Here is a 12,640-nt window from a genome sequence, read left to right as displayed (position 1 = left end):
GTCTTAGTCCGGAGGCTCCTGTAGCGCCTCCCAGAGGGCAGGAGGGTGAAGAGTCCATGTGATGGGTGACTGGGGTCTCTGATGATTTTCCCAGCCCTTTTCAGACACCGCTTCCTGTAGATGTCTTTTATGGCAGGAAGTGGTGCTCCGGCGATGCGCTGGGCAGTTTTCACGACCCTCTGCAACGCCTTCCGGTCCGAGGCAGAGCAGTTCCCGTACCAGACTGTTATACAGTTGGTCAGGATGCTCTCGATGGTGCAACGATAGAAGTTCACCAGGATGTCTGAGGACAGGTGGTTCTTCCTCAGGGTCCTCAATAAGAAGAGGCGCTGGTGAGCCTTCTTGACCAGCTTGGAGCAGTTGGTCATCCAGGTGAGATCCTCGGAGATGTGGACTCCCAGGAACTTGAAGCTGCTCACACGCTCCACAGCCGTCCCCTTAATGTGGATGGGTGGATGTGGGTCAGCATTCCTCCTGTAGTCCACGATGAGCTCCTTGGTCTTCTCGGTGTTAAGCAGCAGGTTGTTTCTGTGGCACCACTCAGCCAGACGATCCACCTCCTCCCTGTAGGCGGCCTCATCGTTGTCACTGATGAGGCCAATCACTGTGGTGTCATCTGCAAACGTAATGATGGTGTTGGAACCATCAGCAGGTCTGCAGTCGTGGGTGAAGAGGGAGTAGAGGAAAGGGCTCATCACACAGCCTTGTGGTACACCGGTGTTCATCGTGATGGTAGATGAGCAGCGGTTATCCAGCTGGACGTGTTGGGGGTGGTTGGTCGGGAAGTCCAGTAACCATTTGCAGATGAGGGAACTGATGCCCAGGTCTGTCAGTTTCCTGATGAGTTGTGAGGGGTGGATTGTATTGAATGCTGAACTGAAGTCTATAAACAGCATTCTGGCGTAGGTGTTGTTGTTGTCCAGGTGTGAGAGGACAGAGTGCAGTGCGATGGAGACTGCATCCTCTGTGCTCCTGTTCTGGCGGTATGCGAATTGGTGGGGGTCCAGGGTGGGGGGGAGACAGGATTTGAAGTGTGCTAGGACCAGCTGCTCTAAGCACTTAGTGATGATGGGGGTGAGTGCTACTGGGCGGTAGTCATTGAGGCAAGATGGGTTGGAGTTTTTGGGTATCGGGACGATGGAGGTGGAGTTGAAGCAGGCCGGTACCACAGCGTGGGCCAAGGACAGGTTGAATATGTCTGTGAGCACTCCTGCAAGCTCCCCAGAACACGCTCTGAGAACACGCCCGGGGATGCCATCAGGGCCTGCAGCCTTGTGGACATTGATCCTGCTCAGCACCGCTCCTACATCGGTGGGGGAGAGAGTCATAGGTTGGTGGTGTAACTAACAGTGAAGTGTTCCAATGTTTTTCTTGTGTTTATATTTGTAAGTTTCCTTTAATTGTGGAACTTTGTTTTGTAATTGGTGGTAGCGGAAGTAACGTGCAGCACGGACTGAGTTTGTGGTGACACTAGAGCAGAGAAGCATGGCGCTCTGTGAGTTCAGCTGCATCGTCCTACTGCTTTAAACTGGACTTAAGTTTTAAAGAACACATAAGTTAAGTTAAATTAAACCCAATTGTGGACTCACCGTTGAGAGGAGTAGCGGCTCGCGCGAAGAACGGACTTTCTCCCGTTTGGCTACAGCAGGCAATGAGGTGTGTTCAGGGTGCCTCTGTTAATTTCAGTTTCAATGAAAGTGCCATAAAAGGGCATTTATGTGTCTATACCTTTATTGTTTGGATTTACTGTGATAAGAGTTATTGTAAACATGTTGCTTATTGCAATTGTTTTCTTTGGGTAGTTCTCACGATGATGATGATGATGATGACGACGCTGAGTGATCTTGTCGCCGAACATTGAATAAATCATCTGTAAACAAGAACTTGTCCGCGTGGTGGCTAACGGGAGCTACAGTGAGAACTCATCTGCTCCTTGTGAGTGGGCGAGAAAGAAAGGAACATAAGTCATCTCTAGCGTGTCTACAAGGGTCCCCAAGCTCCTGCCAGAAGCCAAGAACGGGTTTGCTCATCCTAACAATTCAAAGAAAGGACATATTGATCTTCTCAAGTGTGCTGCAGAAAATTAACCTGAAGACCATTTGCAAGTTTGGATGCTTTAAAGTGTTAATAAGGGTGTCCTGAAGTGGCTTCATTGTAGCTGCAAGCAAGAAGGTTCAAGTTTACAATTGATCATGAGTTTGAAAAATATGTGTCTTTAAGGGTTGTTAGTGATTTCAGACATGTGTTTAAGGGTTATAAGAATAAGCTACTAAAGCAGTCCTGGATTTTATGCAAGGTTTTATTCAAAGGAAGTAACCAAGTTTGTTACAAGCTATAAGCAGTGTTATTTTATGTTATCAGACTCCTTTACTTAGCCTAACATGTCAGTCACAAATCTCTCTAAACTGAGTGACAATCCTGAGGCAGAGACTGTGACCAGGCCTCAGCAAAACCCTCCACTGTGCAGTTCTCCTCTGCAAAATACAGATGGTCCACAAGAAGTTCGAGTAACATCAGATGTTCATCCATCAACAAGTAAGTGTGCGCAACAAAAAATTCAAAACCCACCTCGTAAAAGCCAGAGGTCAAGAACCTTAACTGAAAAGGGAAGAGGAATGTTAAACCAAAGGATTAAGGAGTTGGAGCAAAGTTTTAAGATCAAGTACGAAAAGTGGAAGGTTCTAGCAAAGGATGCTAACCATTCAATTTCTGACAATTGTTCAGATGAAGAGCTGCAAGCAATAATAAACAACATTAATACTGCTTCCAGCGAACTAAACACAGCATATGAAAACTGGCGTCAGGTGGACATTCCTGATAACAATGCACGCCGCAGAATTGATACTTGCGAGGAGGTAACAAGAACTGTTATTAAGACTGCACAAAGACGTTTGAGAGGAAAGGCACCAGTCAAACCACAGTTTAATGTAGATGAATCTTTTTTAATGTCTGAGAAATCATATGGCGTCAGTAAGCACTCACAGGTTTCCAGTCAATACAAACAGTCACACGTTGCATCAAGAGTCGCTTCTAAGTCCTCCAGTGCGTCATCCATGAGCAGACAAGAAGCTGCTGCTAAAATGGCTGCAGCCCAAGCAACACTGGAAATCCTTCATGAACAACAGTGTCAGCAAGCAGAGCTTCTGCAGCTGGAGGCTGAAGATAAAAGACAGATTGCAGAACAAACAGCTGAAGCCTGCAGACGACGTTTAAGAATGGAGGAAGAAGAAGCACAGTTACAAGCAAAACTTGAGGTTGAAAATGCTGCCAGGCGAAAGCTTTTGGAAGACAAACGCAAGGAACTGGAACGATTGGAAGCACTCAAACAGTTAAGGGTGGCTAAGGCAACCATGCAAGTGTATGAGCAAGAGCAAGATGAAGATTCAGAAGAAGAAATTAAGCAGTTACTGCATGGATGTAAAACTGAAAGCCAAAGGGAAGGGGACCGATTTCAGCACACAAGTCACATACATAACTCACCAGAGTTACACTTACCACAACAAGCTGTTATACATCAACAGCATGATGGTGGCATCGCAGCACTTGCCATGTTATTAGCAGATTCTATTAGTGCCAGTCGTCTTCCTATGCCAGAGCCGACAACATTCAGTGGTGATCCGCTAAAATATAAGAACCGGAAGGCTGCCTTTCAAACTTTAATCGAAAGAAAAAACATACCAGCCTCTGAGAAAATCTACTATTTGTGCAAGTACGTTAGTGGACCAGCTAAGAAGGCTGTTGAAAACTATTTCCTGTTAGGCACTGAGGCTGCTTATAAGGCAGCATGGGAAGTATTAGATGAGAGATTTGGAAACTCCTTCCTTATTGCCAAAGCCTTCAGAGACAAACTCAGTGCATGGCCCAGAATTGGCTCCAAGGACAGTCTGGAACTTCAGGAATTTGTGGACTTTCTACGGAGCTGTGAAGCTGCGGAAAGCCAGATTAAAGGTCTAGAGGTTCTTAATGATTGCAATGAGAATCAAAAAATCCTCTCCAAGCTCCCCGATTGGTTGACATCAAGGTGGAATAGGAAAGTGTTGACGATAGAGGAGGAGACTGGCAGATTTCCAAGCTTTAGCCAGTTTGTGCAGTTTCTCATAAGGGAAGCCAGGATCGCATGCAATCCTGTGACTTCACTCCATGCCTTGAAACAGTGCGATGGAGAAAAGGTCAAGCCACAACGAAACCAGACTCCTGCAGCTAAAGTTCTAACAACAAACACTGATGAGAAGATTGCTGCCAGCAGTTGTCTGTTTTGTGAAAGACCAGGCCACAGTCTGTACAAATGTAGAAAATTTTTGGAACGACCAATATTGGAACGACACAGGTTTGTTCAAGATAATAAGCTATGCTTTGGTTGCTTAAAGCCTGGACATCACTCGAGAGACTGTAAATACAGAAGCACTTGCAGTACATGCCAGAAAAGGCATCCAACTTGCTTACACGATGATCAAAGAGAACAAAAGACACGAAAGACTGAAGGAATAAGGCAGGAAGCTAGACACAGAGAACAAAGCAATGAACAGCTAGAAGAAAGAGAAGCTATAGCAATAAGTGAAGCAACATCCAACAGAGTTCAGCATGACAACACCAACATTCAGACATCTACAATCATTCCTGTGTGGGTTTCAATGATGAAAGAGCCTGACAGAGAAACACTTGTGTATGCTCTCCTTGATACGCAAAGTGACACAACTTTCATTCTTGAGGAGGCAGCAGATTCTCTAAATGCAAAGGGGGAACAGGTCAAGCTAAAGTTATCTACTATGGCCTCTACAAACAAAGTTGTAGCTTGCCAAAGGATCTCTGGGTTGCAAGTTAGAGGATTCAACTCAGAGAAGAAAATAACTCTTCCTACAACCTACACAAGAAAGTTCATTCCGGCGAACAGAGACCACATACCCACACCAGAGACAGCAATGGCATGGCCCCATCTTGAGCAGATTGCAGATAGGATTGCTCCTCGTCAAGGGTGTGATGTTGGTCTACTAATTGGCTACAACTGTTCTCAGGCACTTCTTCCTAGAGAGGTGGTGTGCGGTGAAGAAAATCAACCATTTGCACAGAGAACAGACTTGGGATGGAGCATTATTGGACATGGCAGCCCATACGTAGACTGTGGAGACACTATTGGAGTGAGTCATCAAGTCATCACAAGGCAAGTGACACCGGAACTTCAGCTTCCATCAAGTCCCAAACAGGAAGTTCACTATGTATGCAGAACACAGATCAAGGAAGTCATCTCATCTGACATAATTAAAGCGCTTGAATGTGACTTTAATGAGAGAGTTGCTGAGGACAATCACTTCTCTCAAGATGACCTCCAGTTTTTGTCGAAATTGAAACAAGGAATCAAACACAAAGAAGATGGTCATATTGAGATGCCTCTTCCATTTAAACGAGAAAGGCCGAGCTTGCCAGACAATATGGTGTGTGCTATCCATCGCCTTAAGCACCTAGAAAGGAAATTAAGGGGAAACAGCAGATATTACCAGGACTACAAAACCTTCATGGAAGAGACCATAGCGCGTGGAGATGCTGAGAAGATCCCCAAGGCTGATCTCCACAAACACCCAGTGTGGTACATCCCACACCATGGTGTTTATCACCCGCAAAAGCCTGGGAAAATCCGCATTGTTTTTGACTGTTCAGCCCGGTTTCAGGGGACATCTTTAAATGATCATCTATTGACTGGTCCAGAGCTGACAAATTCCCTTGTTGGTGTCTTGTGTCGGTTTCGCAAGGAAAAGGTTGCAATCATGTGTGACATAGAACGTATGTTCCACCAATTTCACGTGAGGGCAGAAGACCAAGATTACCTCCGCTTTCTCTGGTGGGGGAATGGAGATTTAGAAGCACAGCCAGCAGTCTATCGCATGAGAGTCCATTTGTTTGGAGCTGCTTCGTCTCCAGGCTGTGCTAATTATGGCCTCAAACATCTTGCTGCAATGGCAAGGGGGAATTTCAGCGAAGCATCCGTCCGCTTCATAGAAAGAAACTTTTATGTTGATGACGGTTTGACTAGTGTATCCACCGAAGCAAAGGGAATCCAGCTAGTGAATGAAGCAAGGGAGCTTTGCAACACTGGCAACTTAAGGTTGCATAAGTTCATTTCCAACAGTAAGCAGGTGTTGTCATCAATCCCAAAGGAAGAGTGTGCTGGAGGAGCCAACAACTTGGATATGGCTCTTCATGAACCACACATGGAGAGAGCCCTTGGTGTACAATGGTGTGTCACATCAGATGATTTCCAGTTTAGAGTGGTGGTGAAAGAAAAACCCATGAGCAGAAGAGGGGTATTGTCCACCGTGGCCTCGGTGTTTGATCCGCTTGGCTTTGTCGCACCTTTCATCCTTTTAGGAAAGAAAATCCTCCAGCAAATGTGTCTCGAGAGAGTTAGTTGGGATGATCCTCTTCCAGACCATCTGCTGCCCCAGTGGGAATCCTGGTTGAGAGGACTGCAAGATCTAGCAACCATAAAGGTACAACGATGCTACCTACCAGGAAGCTTTGGCAAAGTTGTGAAATACGAGCTGCATCATTTTTCAGATGCCAGTGCCTCAGGTTATGGAGAGTGCTCATACCTGAGAGTAATAAGCGCATCGGGAGAAGTGCACGGTTCCCTCGTGATGGGGAAAGCAAGGGTAGCTCCTTCAAAGGTAACAACTATACCAAGACTTGAGCTCTCTGCAGCAGTGGTGGCAGTGCGCACAAGTGACATGCTCCAGAGAGAGCTTGAAATGGAAGGCCTGCAGGAATACTTTTGGACTGATTCAAGGGTTGTCCTTGGCTACATCAACAATGATGCAAGGAGATTTCATGTTTTTGTAGCAAACCGTGTCCAACGTATCAAGCAGAGCACACATCCTGACCAATGGAACTACATTGCTTCAGAAGACAACCCCGCTGACCACTCTTCTAGGGGACAGACAGCAGAACAGCTCAAGGCATCTAACTGGTTTAGAGGTCCAAATTTTCTGTGGCAGCTAAACCTCCCAAGTAGTGTGTTCACAGTGGGAGAAATATCAGAAGATGACCCAGAGTTACGAAAGACTCATGTCCACAAAATTCACTCAAGGGAAGAGAGGTCACTGCTAGATCGTCTTGAAAGGTTTTCAGATTGGGCAAGAGCAGTACAAGCTGTAGCCATACTGAAACGCAGAGCAAGGGCAGCTAAAGGCCACAAACCAAGGTTTAGTGAACCCACCACTTTGCAGGAGCGTAAGGAGGCAGAAGTTTTTCTCATCAAACTGGTTCAAGCAACACACCTTGCTGAAACCATGAAGAGTCTCAAGCTTAATGGGCAAATCAAGGCAATTGACAAGGCAAATAAATTGCACAAATTAAACCCATTCCTTGATGAGCAGGGTGTACTCAGGGTTGGAGGGCGCTTAACAATGTCCAGTCTTCACCCCCATGTGAAACACCCAGCTATCCTTCCTAAAGGAAGCCATTTGGCAACACTGCTCATCAAGCATCATCATGAAAAGGTGCAGCACCAAGGTCGAGGTATGACTGTTAACGAGCTGCGAGCCAATGGTGTTTGGATTCTTGGATGCAGTAAGGCAGTCTCCTCTCATATTTACAACTGCACAAAATGCAGGAAGTTTAGACGGAACACTGAAGGACAAAGGATGGCGAACCTCCCACAAGAACGCACGGAGTTGTCTCCACCCTTCACATATTGTGGGATGGACTGCTTCGGGCCTATCTATGTCAAGGATGGCAGAAAGGAGCTTAAGCGTTATGGGCTTTTACTCACATGCATGTGCTCAAGAGCCATACATATTGAGATGCTTGAGGACTTAACAACTGATGCATTCATCAATGCCTTGCATTCGTTTATTGCATTGCGTGGAAGTGTCAGGCAAATTCGATGTGATCAAGGCAGCAATTTCATTGGTGCAAGGCACGAGTTCGCTGAAGCCATGAAGGAGATGGATGGAGAGAACCTCAAGAAAATTGGATGTGAGTTTGTTATGAACACACCATCTGCAAGTCATAAAGGTGGGGTTTGGGAACGCCAAATACGCACCGTGCGTAATGTTCTGGCATCCGTTCTCGACCAAGCAGTTAAAAGGCTCGACAGCAGTTCGTTAAGAACCTTCCTCTACGAAGTTATGGCAATTGTGAATAGCAGGCCATTAACATCAGAGCATTTGCACAATCCATCTGGTCCAGAACCCTTGACACCTAACCACATTCTGACAATGAAGTCAAGCATTATTCCCCCACCTCCTGGAAAGTTTATCAAGGAAGATGTGTACCTGCAAAAACGATGGCGCAGAGTACAGTTCTTAGCCAACAGCTTCTGGGAACGGTGGAAAAGGGAATATCTGTTGAATCTTCAGAGCAGACAAAAATGGAACAGAGCAAGACGAAATGCGAAAGTCAATGATATTGTGCTTCTCAAGGATGATTCTGCTCCACGTAGTCAATGGAAGATGGGAAGGATCATAGATGTCTATCTGGGACAGGATGGAAAGGTGAGAAGTGTGAGGTTGTTGATCAGTGACTCAACTCTAGATGCTAGAGGAAGGCGCACCACAAAACCAACCTATCTGGAGAGACCTATTCAAAAGACTGTAACTCTACTGGAGGCTAATTGAAGAGTCACTTTGCCAATCCACAAGTTCAATTAATGTTAAATGTGATTTCTTGTTATATCCATACATGTTACGTTTTATGGGAAAATCACAGGTGATTTGGTGGGAGTGTAACTAACAGTGAAGTGTTCCAATGTTTTTCTTGTGTTTATATTTGTAAGTTTCCTTTAATTGTGGAACTTTGTTTTGTAATTGGTGGTAGCGGAAGTAACGTGCAGCACGGACTGAGTTTGTGGTGACACTAGAGCAGAGAAGCATGGCGCTCTGTGAGTTCAGCTGCATCGTCCTACTGCTTTAAACTGGACTTAAGTTTTAAAGAACACATAAGTTAAGTTAAATTAAACCCAATTGTGGACTCACCGTTGAGAGGAGTAGCGGCTCGCGCGAAGAACGGACTTTCTCCCGTTTGGCTACAGCAGGCAATGAGGTGTGTTCAGGGTGCCTCTGTTAATTTCAGTTTCAATGAAAGTGCCATAAAAGGGCATTTATGTGTCTATACCTTTATTGTTTGGATTTACTGTGATAAGAGTTATTGTAAACATGTTGCTTATTGCAATTGTTTTCTTTGGGTAGTTCTCACGATGATGATGATGATGACGACGCTGAGTGATCTTGTCGCCGAACATTGAATAAATCATCTGTAAACAAGAACTTGTCCGCGTGGTGGCTAACGGGAGCTACAGGTGGTCTGGCGTCACGTCTGCTTTGGTTGTGGTTGTGGGGTTCCCTCGCTCAAAACGAGCATAAAAGTTGTTGAGCTCGTTGAGGAAGGAGACATCAGAGGATGCGGGGGAGGGTTTGGTGGTCCTGTAGTCTGTGATGGTCTGGAGTCCTTGCCACATGCGTCGGGGGTTGGAGTTGGAGAAGTGTTCTTCTACCTTCTTTTTGTAATGGTGTTTGGCTTTTTTGATGCCCTTCTTTAGATTAGCCCTGGCTGTGCTGTAGGCGTGTGCATCTCCTGACCTAAAGGCGGTGTTGCGGGCCTTCAGGAGGAGACGAACATCCCGGTTCATCCAAGGCTTCTGGTTGGGGTACATGGTGATCCGTTTCTGGGTGGTGACACTATTAAGCCCTTATTTATAAATGTTTACACAATAATAGACACCGTGTGCTCTGTGACATTGTAGTCTTCTACTTCTGCTTCCATCGGTTTGCATTTTAAACTCCCAGCCTCTCAGGTTGTTATGAACGACTTATATTTCTAACATTTTGTGATGTAAAAGTGAATCACGCGACTTTTTTATTTTCTGTATGATGGGATGACTTAAGACACAAGTTATTTAAACAATTATAAATGACAGTGTGACGGCCATAGTACTTTATGAGGGTCAAATATGTTAAGGATAATGTTTCTCAATGTAAAACTGCAAAGAACCTTTGGATAGGATACAACATCTTGTAAACAGTTACCTCAGATCATGCTGAACCTGCCGAGATTCAAGCTGAAGAAAATTAAAAGGTTTGTTTTTGTTGCTCTACAGATTAAAGAACAATATGTTTAACACTTCAACAAGACCCGCACCTTCAACACATGTACATTCAAATTTTGGAACAGGCTCAACATTGCTGTTGTTCCTCAAAAGTCTTTGACGCCATCACCGAGGCATACGACAATCTAGTGGGGGAGGATGTGGTGAAAATCCGACAGCTGTGGATGGTCACAGAGTGTTACAAAGGAGGCGGCTGATGTTTCTCTGAAAGACTGATTCTTTCTAAATAATATAAGCCGTTTGTAACAACCTGAGAGACTGGGAGTTTAAAATGCAAACCAATGGAAGCAGAAGTAGAAGACTACAATGTCACAGAGCACACGGTGTCTATTATTGTGTAAACATTTATAAATAAGGGCTTAATAAAGACGCTTCATTTCTCAAGAAATATGCAGGTGGAGTGATCTTTATCAAAAGTGGAAGTTAGTTCTGTGGCTAAACCATTGTACACAACAACTTTAAAAATCTACTGTGTGTGAGGCTGTTAGCTGTGCTGTTCAGCAATAAACTCATCTACAATGTGTTAGTAAAGAGTGACTTGTACTTCTGTCCCATTAAGCAACGGTTTAACAAATTTCACTGCAAACTATAAAAGGAATCTGGGTTTAAATAGAACATAGCAGTGTTGGATTAAGTGCAGGAAACACTAGTATAAGGTGTCTATGGAACAAAGCTCCTTCAACATTCACAGTGACCAAAGTGGATGACTACAGGCATTTCTCTCAGTCAGCTGATTGTGTTTAGGGAAAAAGCAGCTAAATACACTGAGATTGCGCTGCGATGTTTGTGAGCTGTGGGTTTTGTCAAACTTGGAGTGAACAAAGCAGAAAAACAGTAAAAGATTCAGACAAAGCAGCCAAACGTGAGTACAGGGACAGGGTGGAGCAACAGTTTGACAACGCTCGGAGGATGTGGCAGGGACTAAACACAATCGCAGACTTTAGAGGGAAACCCAGCACACCGCAGACCACGGCCTCTCTGTGTGAGGATCTAAACGTATTCTACGCTAGATTCGACACAGCGAACACCATGAGACCGGACAGTGTGCGCACTGTGTCTGAGGAGGATGTGCGGAAGTGCTTCAGGAAGGTGAACGCGCGCAAAGCTACTGGTCTGGACGGGATTCCCGGCCGCGTCCTCAAGTCATGCGCGGCTCAGCTGGCTGGAGTGTTCACACACATCTTCAACCTTTCCCTCTCTCTGTCTGTAGTCCCAGCCTGCTGGGCAGCATCACCTGATCCCCCATCACACTGAACACTGGTGCTCCACAGGGGTGTGTACTGAGCCCTCTCCTGTACTCACTCTACACCTACGACTGCACAGCCACTAACAACTCCAACATCATTGTGAAGTTTGCGGACGACACTACAGTGGTGGGTTGTCAAGAGATATATTCTAAGACAGTTCTTCAGCTGAGAATCAGAGAGGAGAAAAGCAGTTTTCTTGCATGCAAGGGCAGTCACAGAGCACTCGCACGAGAGCGAGGGCTCCGGGACTCGCGCTCTGCCACTGACCTGGTCTTTACTTATATACAACAGTAGGTGCAGTCGTTTATTACATTGGAGTGTGTGTGTGTGTGTGTGTGTGTGTGTGTGCCAGGAGAGGCTTCTCTACCTGGCACGAAGTGAAACTGCTCGTTAAGCTCTTCTCTAGCAGGTACTCGTCCTTCCCGGGTCACAGTGAACTATAAACAACAGTCTGAGTCAATACAAGAGGTCATCATGCAGTATTCTATCATATGCAAACTTACATTATTAAAAGACTATACTGACTACTAGGTACAAGTTTCTATTGACATGGGTCTTATCACCAACGGTGATGAGACGGCTTACAGGGAGGAGGTCAGCGCCCTGACCCACTGGTGTCGAGACAACCATCCCACACTCAACGTCGCAAAGACAAAGGAGTTGATAGTGGACTTCCGGAGGTGCAGAGAAGTACACACCCCCATCACCATCAACGGCGCTGCTGTGGAGAGAGTGAGCAGCTTCCGCTTCCTTACCTAAATGTCAGTCTTAGTTTTATTGGATCTCAGTGCAGCATTTGATACAGTTGACCACAACATATTACATATTACATATTTCCTGTTTTATTCTGACAGTTCCAAGTGCCGTGTTTAGTGTTTTCTGTTTTACTTTCTCCCAGTCTCAGTATGTTAGATCGGTCCCAGCTGTGTTTCCACTTCCCTCGTTACACCTCTTTGTATTTAAGCCCTTTTCCTCTGCCCGTTGTTGCATCGTCTCATGTTGCTGTATGAGTCTCTCTGTGTTCCTAGTTTTCCAGTGTTTTTGTTACAGTAAACTAAAGATGCCTTCCTCAGTTAATTCTTTTTAGTTTGAGTTGGGCTAGCTCCCTCATCCTGCCTGCCACAGCATGTATCATGACACCTATATCGTAGTCTTACTACATGGGCAGGTTCATCCATCCTTTCTCTAATGCCTAATCTCTTTTTCACCAACAGAAGGATGTCTTTTCTTGCCATATTATTCTCAACTCCAACAGACTCACAGCTTCCTCCATCTTTGACTCAATATCAGGTGCATT

The sequence above is a fragment of the Mchenga conophoros genome, linkage group LG2, assembly GCF_057382185.1.
Source record: "Mchenga conophoros isolate Kocher_MC1m ecotype Shallow Benthic linkage group LG2, M_conophoros_male_GT1.1, whole genome shotgun sequence".
NCBI classification, from domain to species: domain Eukaryota; kingdom Metazoa; phylum Chordata; class Actinopteri; order Cichliformes; family Cichlidae; genus Mchenga; species Mchenga conophoros.
The sequence above is the reverse complement of the archived record's forward strand: the minus strand, read 5'-3'. Positions refer to the sequence as shown.